The sequence below is a fragment of the Schistocerca serialis genome, chromosome 3 (assembly GCF_023864345.2).
Source record: "Schistocerca serialis cubense isolate TAMUIC-IGC-003099 chromosome 3, iqSchSeri2.2, whole genome shotgun sequence".
Classification (NCBI taxonomy): Eukaryota; Metazoa; Arthropoda; class Insecta; order Orthoptera; family Acrididae; genus Schistocerca; species Schistocerca serialis.
Genome location: NC_064640.1, coordinates 117248700 through 117262125, shown reverse-complemented (window position 1 = coordinate 117262125; position 13426 = coordinate 117248700). Strand labels below are relative to the sequence as shown.

Below are 13426 nucleotides of genomic sequence, written 5' to 3'. Positions count from 1 at the left end.
TCAGGTTTCTGCCGCCAGAGCACTCGAGAGCGCAGTGAGACAAAATGGCGACAGGAGCCGAGAAAGCGTATGTCGTGCTTGAAATGCACTCACATCAGTCAGTCATAACAGTGCAACGACACTTCAGGACCAATTTCAACAAAGATCCACCAACTGCTAACTCCATTCGGCGATGGTATGCGCAGTTTAAAGCTTCTGAATGCCTCTGTAAGGGGCAATCAAAGAGTCGGCCTGCAGTGAGCGAAGAAACGGTTGAACGCGTGCGGGCAAGTTTCACGCGTAGCCGCGGGAGTCGACGAATAAAGCAAGCAGGGAGCTAAACGTACCACAGCCGACGGTTTGGAAAATCTTACGGAAAAGGCTAAAGCAGAAGCATTTCTTAAACAGGAGATTGGAAAACCGATGGATCGGTCGTGGTGGAGATCATGATCAACAATTCATGTCATGGCCTCCACGCTCTCCCGACTTAACCCCATGCTATTTCTTTCTGTGGGGTTATGTGAAAGATTCAGTGTTTAAACCTCCTCTACCAAGAAACGTGCCAGAACTGCCAGCTCGCATCAACGATGCTTTCGAGCTCATTGATGGGGACATGCTGCGCCGAGTGTGGGAGGAACTTGATTATCGGCTTGATGTCTGCCGAATCACTAAAGGGGCACATATCGAACATTTGTGAATGCCTAAAAAAACTTTTTGAGTTTTTGTATGTGTGTGCAAAGCATTGTGAAAATATCTCAAATAATAAAGTTACTGTAGAGCTGTGAAATCGCTTCAATCATTTGTAATAACCCTGTATTTCGGAAGTCTGTATTCAGTTGTTCTTTCTGTGGAAAGTGTAGAAATTTTTTGGAAGTGTTTTTCCGTGTACGGACGTGGGAAACGTCTTAGTTGCCTGTTTTCAAGACTGGTTTTGCTATTGAGTGAACGTATACTGGCTGTTTAGCAAGAAGCCGCCTAACAGAGCCTAGAGCATCTAGCTATCTGGGGTTGTTGTCTAATGAACAAAGTGGACTTGCTGAGATTATTAGAAGATAATAAATTGCGGTTTGCCTCAATGGAAATCAGAAGTGTGGAGTTATTGTGTATGTCTTCATCCTCTTTGACTATAGACTCTCATCCTGTGTTGCTAATAGAGGAGATGATAGAAACCGGTTGGTGACGCTGTAGTAACTGGCAGAGGCGTTCGTTGTCGAATCCAGTGGTTGAATTTGAGAGATTTTAAAAAGTAGTTACAAGGCTGCAAAGTGCTGATTAGTGGAATGGAGGAAGTGACTATTTCATGCCTTTCTCGTGTGTCGAAGCATTTCCTTAAAAAAGGGAGAACATGAAAGATGTTTGCTACCTCTGATTACTGTTTCCATCTAGTATTTAGAGTGCTGATAATGAGTTTGCTATTTCAAAGTAGAGGGCCTTTGAATGCTCCACTGAATACAAGCATATAATTCGGAAGCACTACAATCTTCTTGACGTCTGAAATTAACACTCATCCCTCATGTATCTTGCACTCTTGGTGGAATAGTTCTTAATAACGATGACAAAACATCGTCTTCTCCACGTGCTTTGTTTCGATTTGGGTCTTTCATTGTTCTGTCAAATTCAGCGCCACGCAGATTCTTCTCAAACTACCATATCTCCCGTCTGACCGTCAACTACTACTTCTTCTCTTTCCGTAATATCTGGCCGTGTGTCGGCCACACTGTTTCCGGCACGACGTCTGCGCCCTGCGGGTTGCCTGCCCTTGGCCCTCAGGGTCTCCTCCCTTCGGATTCTGTTCAAGCACCTCGCTAGTACACTGCATGTTTGCATCCTATACTGATTGCAAACTATCTGTTGACAGGCTAAATGCTCGCAGGTGCTACGAGGGACCACCATCATCGTTCACAGGCAGCGCGCGAGGCAGCAGCGGCGGTCTGCTATCGAAGGTACTAGTTTACATCCGCGGGTCATGTGACCATCAAGAGTTCGTGAATATTCCTTCGCATCCTGGTACTTAAATCTTGGCAGTCGCAGTCGCAGCTCAGTCCCTCGCTAAGCTACAGTCCACGCGAGCCGACCGCCTTCAGTGACCCCTTTATTCCAGTGTTCCTGCGGAGTCTAAATAGAACCGCGACGACGCCCAGCAGTTACCAGCAATCTCCTTGTGACTCAGTGCATCTGTGAACATTGACTGTGTACTTTGCTACTGTGATTATTTACACGACGTTTATACGGAAGTTGATTTGTTCTCATCAGTGATCAAGGAGCATGAGTTCAGTTGTTGCTGTCGTACGTGGAACTTAACTTTTCTGTATTGTGATGCTGAATAAAAGTGTATTGTCAGACTACCTATGGAATTGTCAGTCTTAAATCACGTACGTGGATTTAAAATCTTCAAGTTTCTTACCATAGTATAGCCCTCCCACTAGGGGCGTTCAATAAGTAACGCAACATATCTTTCTTCTCGGTCAGTTTCGGTTGAAAAAAAAAAACCGCAGAATTTGTTGTGGGGAATCATGGAATGTTGTTGCTTCATCTCCCATTGTTTCATGAAGTTCCGATAGGAGATAGAACTATACATAATCTTCAAAATGACGTGCATCCCAGGCAGAGAGCTGTCATTGAGTTTCTTTTGGAGAAAAACCAGAGCGTCACAGATATTCATAGGTGCTTTCAGAATGTCTACGGAGACCTGACAATGAAAAAGCACAGTGAGTCGTGGAGTGACGCATCTGTCATCATCGCAACAACGTCGTGCAGACCTATCCAATCTCCCACCTGCCGGCCAACCGCACAGCTATGACTGTTGCAATGTTGGAACCTGCGGATATTATCATTCGAGGTGATAGACATATCACGATCAGACACCTCGCCGCTTAACTGGATGTCTTAGTTGGAAGTGCTGACACACTCGTCCTCCAGTTAGGCTACTCGAACGTGTGTGTTCTTCCTCATCCACCCTACAGCCTGGATCTCGCGCCTTCCGACTTCCATGTGTTTGGCCCAATGGAGGATGCACTCCGCGGGAAGCAGTAAGTGAGTGATTGGAAGGTTATTGACGCAGCAGGACGTTGGCTCTGGCATCGACCAGTTGAGTGGTACCACGCGGGCCCTTCCTGTAAGATTGCGTAAGGCATTCCCACTGAACGGAGATAGTGTTGAAAAATACGTTTTGTAACCAAAAGAGTGGAGAACAATATGATGTACTGGGACACCGAATAAAACTAACCTGCTTTCAGAAACAAAAATTTGGGATGATAATTAAATCGACACCCTAGCTGCAAACAGGCGTTGATATACATCATTGTGGACATGCTGAAAATGTGTGCCCTGACCGGGATTCGAACCCGCGATCTCCTACTTGCATGACAGACGCTCTATCCATCTGAGTCACCAAGGGCACAGAGGATAGTGTGCCTGCAGGGACTTATCCCTCGCACGCTCCCCGTGAGACCCACATTCCCAACATGTCCACACCACTACATTCGTAGTGCACCCATCACACACGTTGCTCGTGGCAGATTAATCTACCAAGCCCCGTAAGAGTTGCGACATAGTGTGTGTGTTCGCACAAGAAGGTCAATGGCCGGATAGCCAACTCGTATGGGACTTGGTAGATTAATCTGCACGAGTAATGAGTGTGATGGGCAAATAACTATCAGGTGCACTACCAATGTAGTGGTGTGTACATGTTGGGAATGTGGGTGTCATGGGGAGCGTGCAAGGGAGAAGTCCCTGCAGGCACTCTACTCTCCGTGCCCTCGGTGGCTCAGATGGATAGAACGTCTGTCATGTAAGCAGGAGATCCCGGGTTCGAGTCCCGGTCGGGGCACACATTCTCAACATGTCCACAATAATGTATATCAATGTCTGTTTGCAGCTGGGGTTCGATTTAATTATCATCTCATTCTAGAGGAGCTGCACATTGATCAATTGTTCTGTTCTTTCGGGAACAGATACTACCTTCATATATGCAAAAACATGTGTTGCATTACTTACTAAATGCCCCCTCGCGTATTTTCCTTCCGTTTGTCAACCTTCCGTTCTACGATTAGCACTCTTGACATTCATACATCTGATGACGCTGCTGCTGATTGTGGTTTTAAGCAGATGATACCCCTAAGGTCAGTTGTCCCCTATTCACTTCCCAGGACGAAATCAGTGTACCCCATCTGTCTGCGTCTAGAGTAAATTTTATGTGCAAGTGTAAGTTTTCGAAATGTTTGGGTAAGGTGTATCGGAGGCGAGACGTGGGAACCAGGCAGGTATTGCCTGCTGGGATGGGAGAAACAGCCTAAAAAAAGCACATCCATGCCGCCCGCGCCTCCCTTTATCCCGGTAGCGGACGTTTGAACACGCACGGCTATCCAGGCGGATAACATGCATACTGATCCTTATTTTTTCTCCGAAGCTTTTCCTACTCGCGGGATCTATATTTCCCATAGCTACGAGTGGTTCTACAGCTTTATATTTCTCTTCTAGCTGCTTGGTTTGCCATTTTGCATTTTCCGTCAGGCTAATTTTTTTAGATATGTTTGCCTGCTCTATTTTATGCACTTTTGTGTGTCATATTTTCCTCAGTTAAATTCAACATCACTTGCGTTTTCCAAGAACTTCTGTTGCGCCTTGTGTTTCTGCATAAGTGTCTCTTTACTGACTTCAGTATTTCACCTCTCAAAGACACCTATTCGGTTTCTCTTGTACTACCTTCCCCTTTTCCAGACAATAACTACTTAACACTCCTTTCGACACTCTTAACAGTCTTTGGTTATCCCATGTTGTCCAAACCGCACGTTCTAAATTTCCTATCTTCCAGCAATTTCTTCATTTTTAACCTGGAAGTCGAAGCCTATTAATTATGATTAGAGTCTATATCCGCTTCTGGAAATGTTTAGCGGCTTTTCATCTGGTTTCGAAATCTCATTCCTATGATTATACAGGTTGATCAGAAACAGCCGGAAAAGCTTGTAAGGATGTTAAGGGGTAGGTTTCCTATTTAATTTGCATTGGAGTTAGCCAGTCAGGTCGTTGCGCACGCAAACTCAGGCAGCTTGCCAGAGACAATGTTGCTAAACGCGTACTTGGTTTGATTTCTCAAACCGAACAAGAGAGCGGTACAAAATTTGGACATTGGTTGGTAGCAAGGATCCAATGTCTCAGCAATCTCTTGCGCTACTATGTACGCTATGAGTACAACTGACATTAATGGTATCAGCTTAAGTAGCAGAATTTTGGCTGCAAGTCATTCGATCATTTTCAGAAATCTGATTTACAGAAGCGAACTTTGTCGAAAGTATTCGTTTAGTTGCGAATTAACATCGAAAGATGCGCAATAAGACAACGACGGAGGTGGGCTGACACATACTTCTCACAGCAGTGAATGTAGGGATGACATGGTGAATTATCGTTATACCTTCGGCGAATACGCCGATATCCATTTAACATACAGCGATGAGGGTCAACACGGACTGGAGGCCCGCCTAAATTACAACGCGAGATTTTCAAATCGCATAGTTCCGTGTGCGAATACTTTTGTAGCGGTTAATAGAACATTAAAGGAGACCGGAAATTTAGTTGTTAACAAAGCTGGCAATTGACCGCAGTGCTATGTGCGGCACGTTTAACTTGAAGAAAAAGTTTTCGGTATGGTTATTGCAAATCCTACTACCAGCATGAGAGCCACTGGCAATGTTTTGGGGCTAAATGACATTAATCCGATGTCATTAAATTATGCCTGAAAACTAAAAGCCGTAAAATGTATCCGTTTGTTTGTCGCTACAGGTTTCGCACGCTGTAGTACTGAACACCCTACACCACGAAAACATATTTCCGTACCACCGAGTGTAAGTGCAAGATTTGATGGAACAGGACTATCCTTTTCAAAATAAATATTCCTTGTGGTACTTAAACCAATGAATTGAAAATCCATATTTCGAAAGGATGGTATTTTGGGCGCATAAGGCATGTTTCGCCAAAGAAGGGTCGTTAAATTCTCGAAACAGGCACATCTGTAACGACGAAAGAACGCATGACATTTACGTTAATACATATGAACACAGGGCTAGCGTAAATATTTGGCAGGTATCGCAGGCGACTCTTCATTGAATCTGGTTTTACTTCGTCCCTGTTTAATCGGACGGCCTTATTTAGCATTCCATGAAATCGTTTATCTGTTGCATTTAGAACGGTCCGTCAGGTAATGTGGTTCCAACATGATGGAGTACCGCCGCACTTCGCTATTGCGACCCGTGAGCATTTAGATGCATTGTATCCGCAAAGATAGTCGGGCCTACGTGATCCATTTCCCTGGCCACCTCGTTCGTTACATTTTACGCCTTTAGATTTTGATCTGTGGGGGCATGTGGAGGAAATTGTCCAAGCCAATTCAGTAGACACAATCGAAGAGCTTCTTGCAAGAATAATTTTAGACTTTGATGAAATAAGGAGAACTTTTGATTGTGAAAAAAGTTGCGGACTCCACGACGCAGCGTTGCAATGCGTGCAATGAAGTTGGAGGAGGACAGTTTGAGCTTCTGAAAGTTGTTGACACTTTTCGTTCTTGATTAATGACTTAAGAACACATCGGATTTGTTACTTCATAATAATAATTACTTTTCCCTGTATGTGTTACATTTTTGGATGTAGACTAAGTATAAAGTTTATTGCATTTTAAGAATTATGTCGAAAGAGTTACACATTTTTGGAACTTTGTCGGGTGAAATCATAAGCAATTATTGAACGCTATTGACATTGTAGGTGTTCGAATAAATGTACGTGTTTGTGTCAACTTTTCTCTAATTGAGCCACCCTTAAAAAAAAAAAAGCAGAAGAAAAGAAAACAAAAACTCATTCACAAAAACTGTCGAATATTAATGAATAGTAACAATCTCATCAGCTACGTTTAAATACAAACTTTTCCTTTTTACGGAAAATTATAACACTAATTTACGCAACTGAAATACATGAAAAAATCATAAAATATTATTCTTATGGAGCCGTCGAGAGCAAATCAAACATGTTTTGTTCTAAGTTTGGAAAATTAGGTACCTTTATCTGGAATTTAGGCTAAATTTGCGAAAAATTCTTAGAAAGTACATCTTAAGTTAGTCTAGTTCCCAAACGTTGCTTTTGATCACGTAGCTTAAATGTATTGCTTCCGAAAAAGACATTTTGTAATTGGTAATTGGTAAAGATGTGGTAATTCACAGACCCACAGATATCTGTGGATTACTTCATTTTTGGGCGTGGAAGTGTGGTTTATAGTTAACAATTTTCAAAAACGATACACTGTTTTGATAGGAAAGTCTTAGAAAGTGCAGCTGTTCCTTGAAATTTGTGTTAGAAATAAGCATTTAAAATCTCGAATTGTTGGTTTCAGGTACTTCGGAACCAGAAATCAACAACTACTTTACCGCACTAACGAACTCCAACTTAACAGCAAAATGCGCACGTTTCTCCACTTCTCCTGTTCTCCATATCCGCTACACAAACTGATAGATGATGATGGTGATTATTGGATTGTGGGGCGCTCATCTGCGCGGTTACCAGCGCCCGTACGAAGTCCCAACCTTTTCTCAGTCCAATGAAATGATGAGGACAACACAAACACTCAGTCATCTCGAGGCAGGTGAAAATCCCTGACCCCGCCGGGAATCGAACCCGGGATCACGCAAACTAATAGAATTAATGTGAATTGTTCTCATAGCATAGATGGTAGCGCATCAGACTGCTGACCGTTTGGATGAGGGCTCGATCCTCACTACCGTTGAATGGTTTCCTTTTTCTTTAGTATGCAAAACCAAAAGAAGAACACGTTTGGCAACATCACCTCTGGAAGGCTGCTTAAATTTGCAGGCGCGATTAGATAGCCTCGCTGCTCCGTCCTCGGCATGCCTGAATGAAATCTTCTCGAGTTTCGATGTCTGTCTCCGCCATCGTCGTCAGGAGTAAAGACTACTGACTGCGGGGTTTGGCACGGTTTTCCACTTAGGCACGATTGCATCCTCTGGCACCTATCAGAGAGGACCGAAACGACGCACGCGCGGAAGGTGAGTCGGACAGCTCATCGAAATTCTGGCCCGTCGAGGGACCGGTGAAGTCAGATGGCTAGAGGGACCAGCGCGAGGTTTGAAACTGCCACGCCGGCCTCCCTACAAGCGTCAAGAATCCGTCTGTGCTCTCTTTCGAAATCCAAAGTTCGTCCTCATGCTCAGTTATGCGTGTACCCTGGTTTCTAATTTCATCCGCCTCCTTTATAACGGAATCCCAATATGTTGACATATGAACCACGACTCTCGTCTTTGCAAATTGTATTTTGCATCCGTTTTCCAGTCAATGCTCAGCTATGGCCGACGTATCAAGTTCTATTTGTTTAATACACTGAAGAGCCTAATACCATGTAGGGCTCCTGCGAGCACGCTCAAATGCCGCAACTCGATCTGGCATGAAATTAAAATGAAATGAACACCCTTAGCTGCTTACAGGCGTTGACATACGTCAACGGGGACAGATGAAAATGTGTGCCCCGACCGGGACTCGAACCCGGGATCTCCTGCATACATGGCAGACGCTCTATCCATCTGAGCCACCGAGGACACAGAGGATAGCGCGATTGCAGGGATTTATCTCTGGCACGCCTCCCGCGAAATCCACATTCTCAACGTATTGGCCCGCACTACATTCGTAGCCCCCCCTCTCCCCCCCTTATGCTCATTACTCGCGGCGCGTTGCATGGACTCGACTAATGTCTGAAGTGGTGCTGGAGGGAACTGACGCCATGAATCCTGCAGGGCTGTCATAAATCCGTAAATGTAAGAGGGGTGGAGGTCTCTTCTGAACAGCGCGTTGCAAGGCATCCCAGATATGCTAACAATGTTCATGCCAGCTGAAGTATTTAAGCTCAGAAGAATGTTCCTCGAACCACTCTGTAGCAATTCTGGACGTGTGAGGTGTCACATTGTCCTGCTGGAATTGTCCATTTCCATCGAAATGCACAATGGACATGAATGGATGCAGGTGTTCAGACAGGATGCTTACGTAGATGTCACCTTTCAGAGTAGTATCTAGACGTATCAGGGGTCCCATATCACTCAAATTGCACACGCCCGACACCATTACAGAGGCTCCACTAGCTTGAACAGTCCCGTGCTGAACACGTCATTCCGCTTGATACCATTTTAAATGGGACTCTCCCACACGGCAATATGTTCTCTGTCATCAACGGTCCAATGGCGGTGTTGACGGACCCAGGTGAGGCGTAAATGTTTGTGTCTTACAGTCATCAAGGGTACACGACTGGGCTTTCGGACCCGAAAGCCCATATCGATGTTGTTTCGTTGAATGGTTCGCACGCTGACACTCGTTGGTGGCTCAGCATTGAAATCTGCAGCAATTTGCGAAAGGGTTGCACTTCTGTCACGTTGAACGATTCTCTTCAGACGTCGTTGGTCTCGTTCTTGCAGGATCTTTTTCCGGCCATAGCGATGTCGGAGATTTGATGTTTTACCGGATTCATGATATTCACGGTACACTCGCGAAATGGTCGTACGGGAAAAATCCCTACTTCCTCACTGCCTCGGAGATGCTGTGTCCCATCGCTCGTGCGCCGACTATAACACCACGTTCAAACTCACTTAAATCTTGATAAAAGGCCATTGTAGCAGTAGTTACCGATCTAACAACTGCGCCAGACACTTGTTGTCTTATGTAGGCGTTGCCGAACGCAGTGCCCTTTTCTGCCCGTTTACATATCTCTGTATTTGAATACGCATGCCTGTACCAGGCTCCATTTTGTTGCCCTTCGTGGTAAGCCATCCTGGGTCTGAATTTCAGCAAGATAATGCCCGATCGCACACGACGAGAGCTTCTACTACTTGTGTTTGTGATTGCCAAACCCTACATGAGCCAGCATGGTCGTCGAATCTCTCTCCAGCTGAAAGGGTTTGGAGCAATATGCTCGGGATTCTGACGATCTAATGCACCAGTTGGACAAAATTTGTCTCATGTTTGCGTTGTACGATGATGAGAGAAGGGAGAGGGGCAAACCCGAAAATAGCCACTTTCTCTCGAATAGCACCAACGGGGCTGCCGAGCTTCATGTCACGATCCGTCGGACGGATCACCGTCATTAGTGTCACATGACTAGTAGCATGAGACAGTGCGACGAGGTTTGGAATTTAATCCAGGACACTGACGCATCTGATGATCATGAGTATTATACCACCATCCATCATCGCGGTTGCCAGAAAAGCAAAGGGAAAATTTACTACAGCGTGTGACCTACTTGGGTGGTCACCCTCAACTTCCGATATCGTCCGGTGTTAATTGCCTTCAGTGATCTGGAAGGAACCGGTGTATATAACAAGGCAAGGCCGTTGGGATATCAACATTGTCACTCACTAGGTTTACATGGGGCTCTCAAAACCGTATTCGTAAACAGATTTCCGATATCGTCTTCAGCTGCCCATGTAAACACTCCAATATCTGTTCTGGAAATACGGTTCTAGCTGCCAGATCTCCACTTCTACAATAGATCTTCGCTTTCATGCTAACGTCAAATAGTTTTAGAACCGTGCTCGGGTTGTCAGGTTTTTAAAAATATTTTGCTAATCTGGATGCAGTGACTTTTTATGTTGTGAAAGAGAAGTCAAATATGGGGTAGTTATAATTAAAGTGCATCTTCTCCTGTACGTTCATTGTGGGCTGCAATTACCGTATTTCAGTGAAACTTTGTAGATATTTTAATGCGTTAAGGTGGAACGGATTTTCGTTGAAAATAAATAGATCCAGTTTTGGTCACCCAGGTGCAAATCTGGCATTGTACAGCATCTCATAAACTTCTCTGGGGCTCACATTGAACAAACTGTGTAAGCGGCACTTAATAATGAAATCAACATTATGCCTTTCTTATTTGTTTGACCTTTCCTGCCCACATACCGTTCATAATCCATAGCATTTGAAAACATTCCTATACGTCTTTCCTAGATTCACAGCGCAAGATTTGCAGCAGATGGCCAAAACTAAAACTAATTTTGTTTCCACGTAAATCGGTTTCGCATTAACGCACTAGAATGTATACCAAGTTTTGCCGCCATTCGATAATTACAGCCCACATTCGACCTCTGTGGCTACACGTTATTACACTGAGCATGAAGTTGTCTTCCTATAATATTTAACTGAAGAGAAAGAGCCATTGTGCTGAATAAATTAGAAATGGGGAGGTGGTTTCCAGATGCCATTTACACTACTGGCCATTAAAATTGCTACACCAAGAAGAAATGCAGATGATAAACGGGTATTCATTGGACAAGTATGTTACACTAGAACTGACATGCGATTACATTTTCACGCAATTTGGGTGCACAGATCCTGAGAAATCAGTACCCAGAACAACCACCTCTGGACGTAATAACGGCCTTGATACGCCTGGGCATTGAGTCAAACAGAGCTTGGATGGCGTGTACAGGTACAGCTGCCCATGCAGCTTCAACACGATACCACAGTTCGTCAAGAGTAGTGACTGGCGTATTGTGACGAGCCAGTTGCTCGGCCAACATCGACCACACGTTTTCAGTTGGTGAGAGACCTGGAGAATGTGCTGGCCAGGGCAGCAGTCGAACATTTTCTGTAACCAGAAAGGCCCGTACAGGACCTGCAACATGCGGTCGTGCATTATCCTGCTGAAATGTAGGGTTTCACAGGGATCGAATGAAGGGTAGAGCCACGGGTCGTGACACATCTGAAATGTACCATCCACTGTACAAAGCGCCGTCAATGCGATCAAGAGGTGAACGAGACGTGTAACCAATGGCACCCAATACCATCACGCCAGGTGATACGCCAGTATGACGATGACGAATACACGCTTCCAATGTGCGTTCACCGCGATGTCGCCAAACACGACTGCGACCTTCATGATGCTGTAAACAGAACCCGCATTCATCCGAAAAAATGACGTTTTGCCATTCGTGCACCCAGGTTCGTCGTTGAGTACACCATCGCAGACGCTCCTGTTTGTGATGCAGCGTCAAGGGTAACCGCAGCCATGGTCTCTGAGCTGATAGACCATGCTGCTGCAAACTTCGTCGAACTGTTCGTGAAGATGGTTGTTGCCTTGCAGACGTACCCATCTGTTGACTCAGGGATCGATACGTGGCTGCACGATCCGTTACAGCCATGGGGATACGATACCTGTCATCTCGACTGCTAGTGATACGAGGCCGTTAGGATCCAGCACGGCGTTCCGTATTACCCTCCTGAACCCACCGATTCCACATTCTGCTAACAGTCATTGGATCTCGACCAACGCCAGCAACAATGTCGCGATACGATAAACCGCAATCGCGATAGGCTACAAGCCGACCTTTATCGAAGTCGGAAACGTGATGGTACGCATTTCTGCTCCTTACACGAGGCATCACAACGACGTTTCACCAGGAAACGCCGGTCAACTGCTGTTCGTGTATGAGAAATCGGTTGGAAACTTGCCTCGTGTCAGCACAATGTAGGTATCGCCACCGGCGCCAATCTAGTGTGAATGCTCTGAAAAGCTAATCATTTGCATATCACAGTATCTTCTTCCTGTCGGTTAAATTTCGCGTCTGTAGCACGTCATCTTCGTGGTGTAGCAATTTTAATGGCCAGTGTATAACAATCTGGGTGCAAACCAGTTGTGGCTTGAATTGAAAGAAATAGTATCGACAGTAATTGAGACATTTATACTAAATAAATTAACAAACTACGGAGCTGATTCCCCATGGTGCACAAAACGGGGCAGAACACTGTTGCAGAAGCAACGTAAAAAGCATTCAAAATTTAAATGAATACAAACTGTGTAAGCGGCAGTTAATAATGAAATCAACATTATGGCTTTCGCATTTGTTTGAACTTTTCTGCCCACATCCCGTTCATAATCCATTGCATATGAAAGCATTCCTATACGTCTTTCCTGGACTCATAGCGCCATATTTTCACCACATGGCCATAACTGAAACTACACTCCTGGAAATTGAAATAAGAACACCGTGAATTCATTGTCCCAGCAAGGGGAAACTTTATTGACACATTCCTGGGGTCAGATACATCACATGATCACACTGACAGAACCACAGGCACATAGACACAGGCAACAGAGCATGCACAATGTCGGCACTAGTACAGTGTATATCCACCTTTCGCAGCAATGCAAGCTGCTATTCTCCCATGGAGACGATCGTAGAGATGCTGGATGTAGTCCTGTGGAACGGCTTGCCATGCCATTTCCACCTGGCGCCTCAGTTGGACCAGCGTTCGTGCTGGACGTGCAGACCGCGTGAGACGACGCTTCATCCAGTCAATGGGGGACAGATCCGGAGATCTTGCTGGCCAGGTTAGTTGACTTACACCTTCTAGAGCACGTTGGGTGGCACGGGATACATGCGGACGTGCATTGTCCTGTTGGAACAGCAAGTTC

The 13426-nt window shown here is 45.1% G+C and overlaps 1 non-coding gene across 1 annotated transcript; it reads right to left on the bottom strand.

Moving 5' to 3' along the window:
- Positions 1-8496: 8496 nt before the first annotated feature.
- Positions 8497-8570, bottom strand: Trnat-ugu (transfer RNA threonine (anticodon UGU)). Its single transcript has one exon. It is a non-coding gene; the product is annotated as a tRNA-Thr (tRNA).
- Between the last annotated feature and the right edge of the window lie 4856 nt (positions 8571-13426).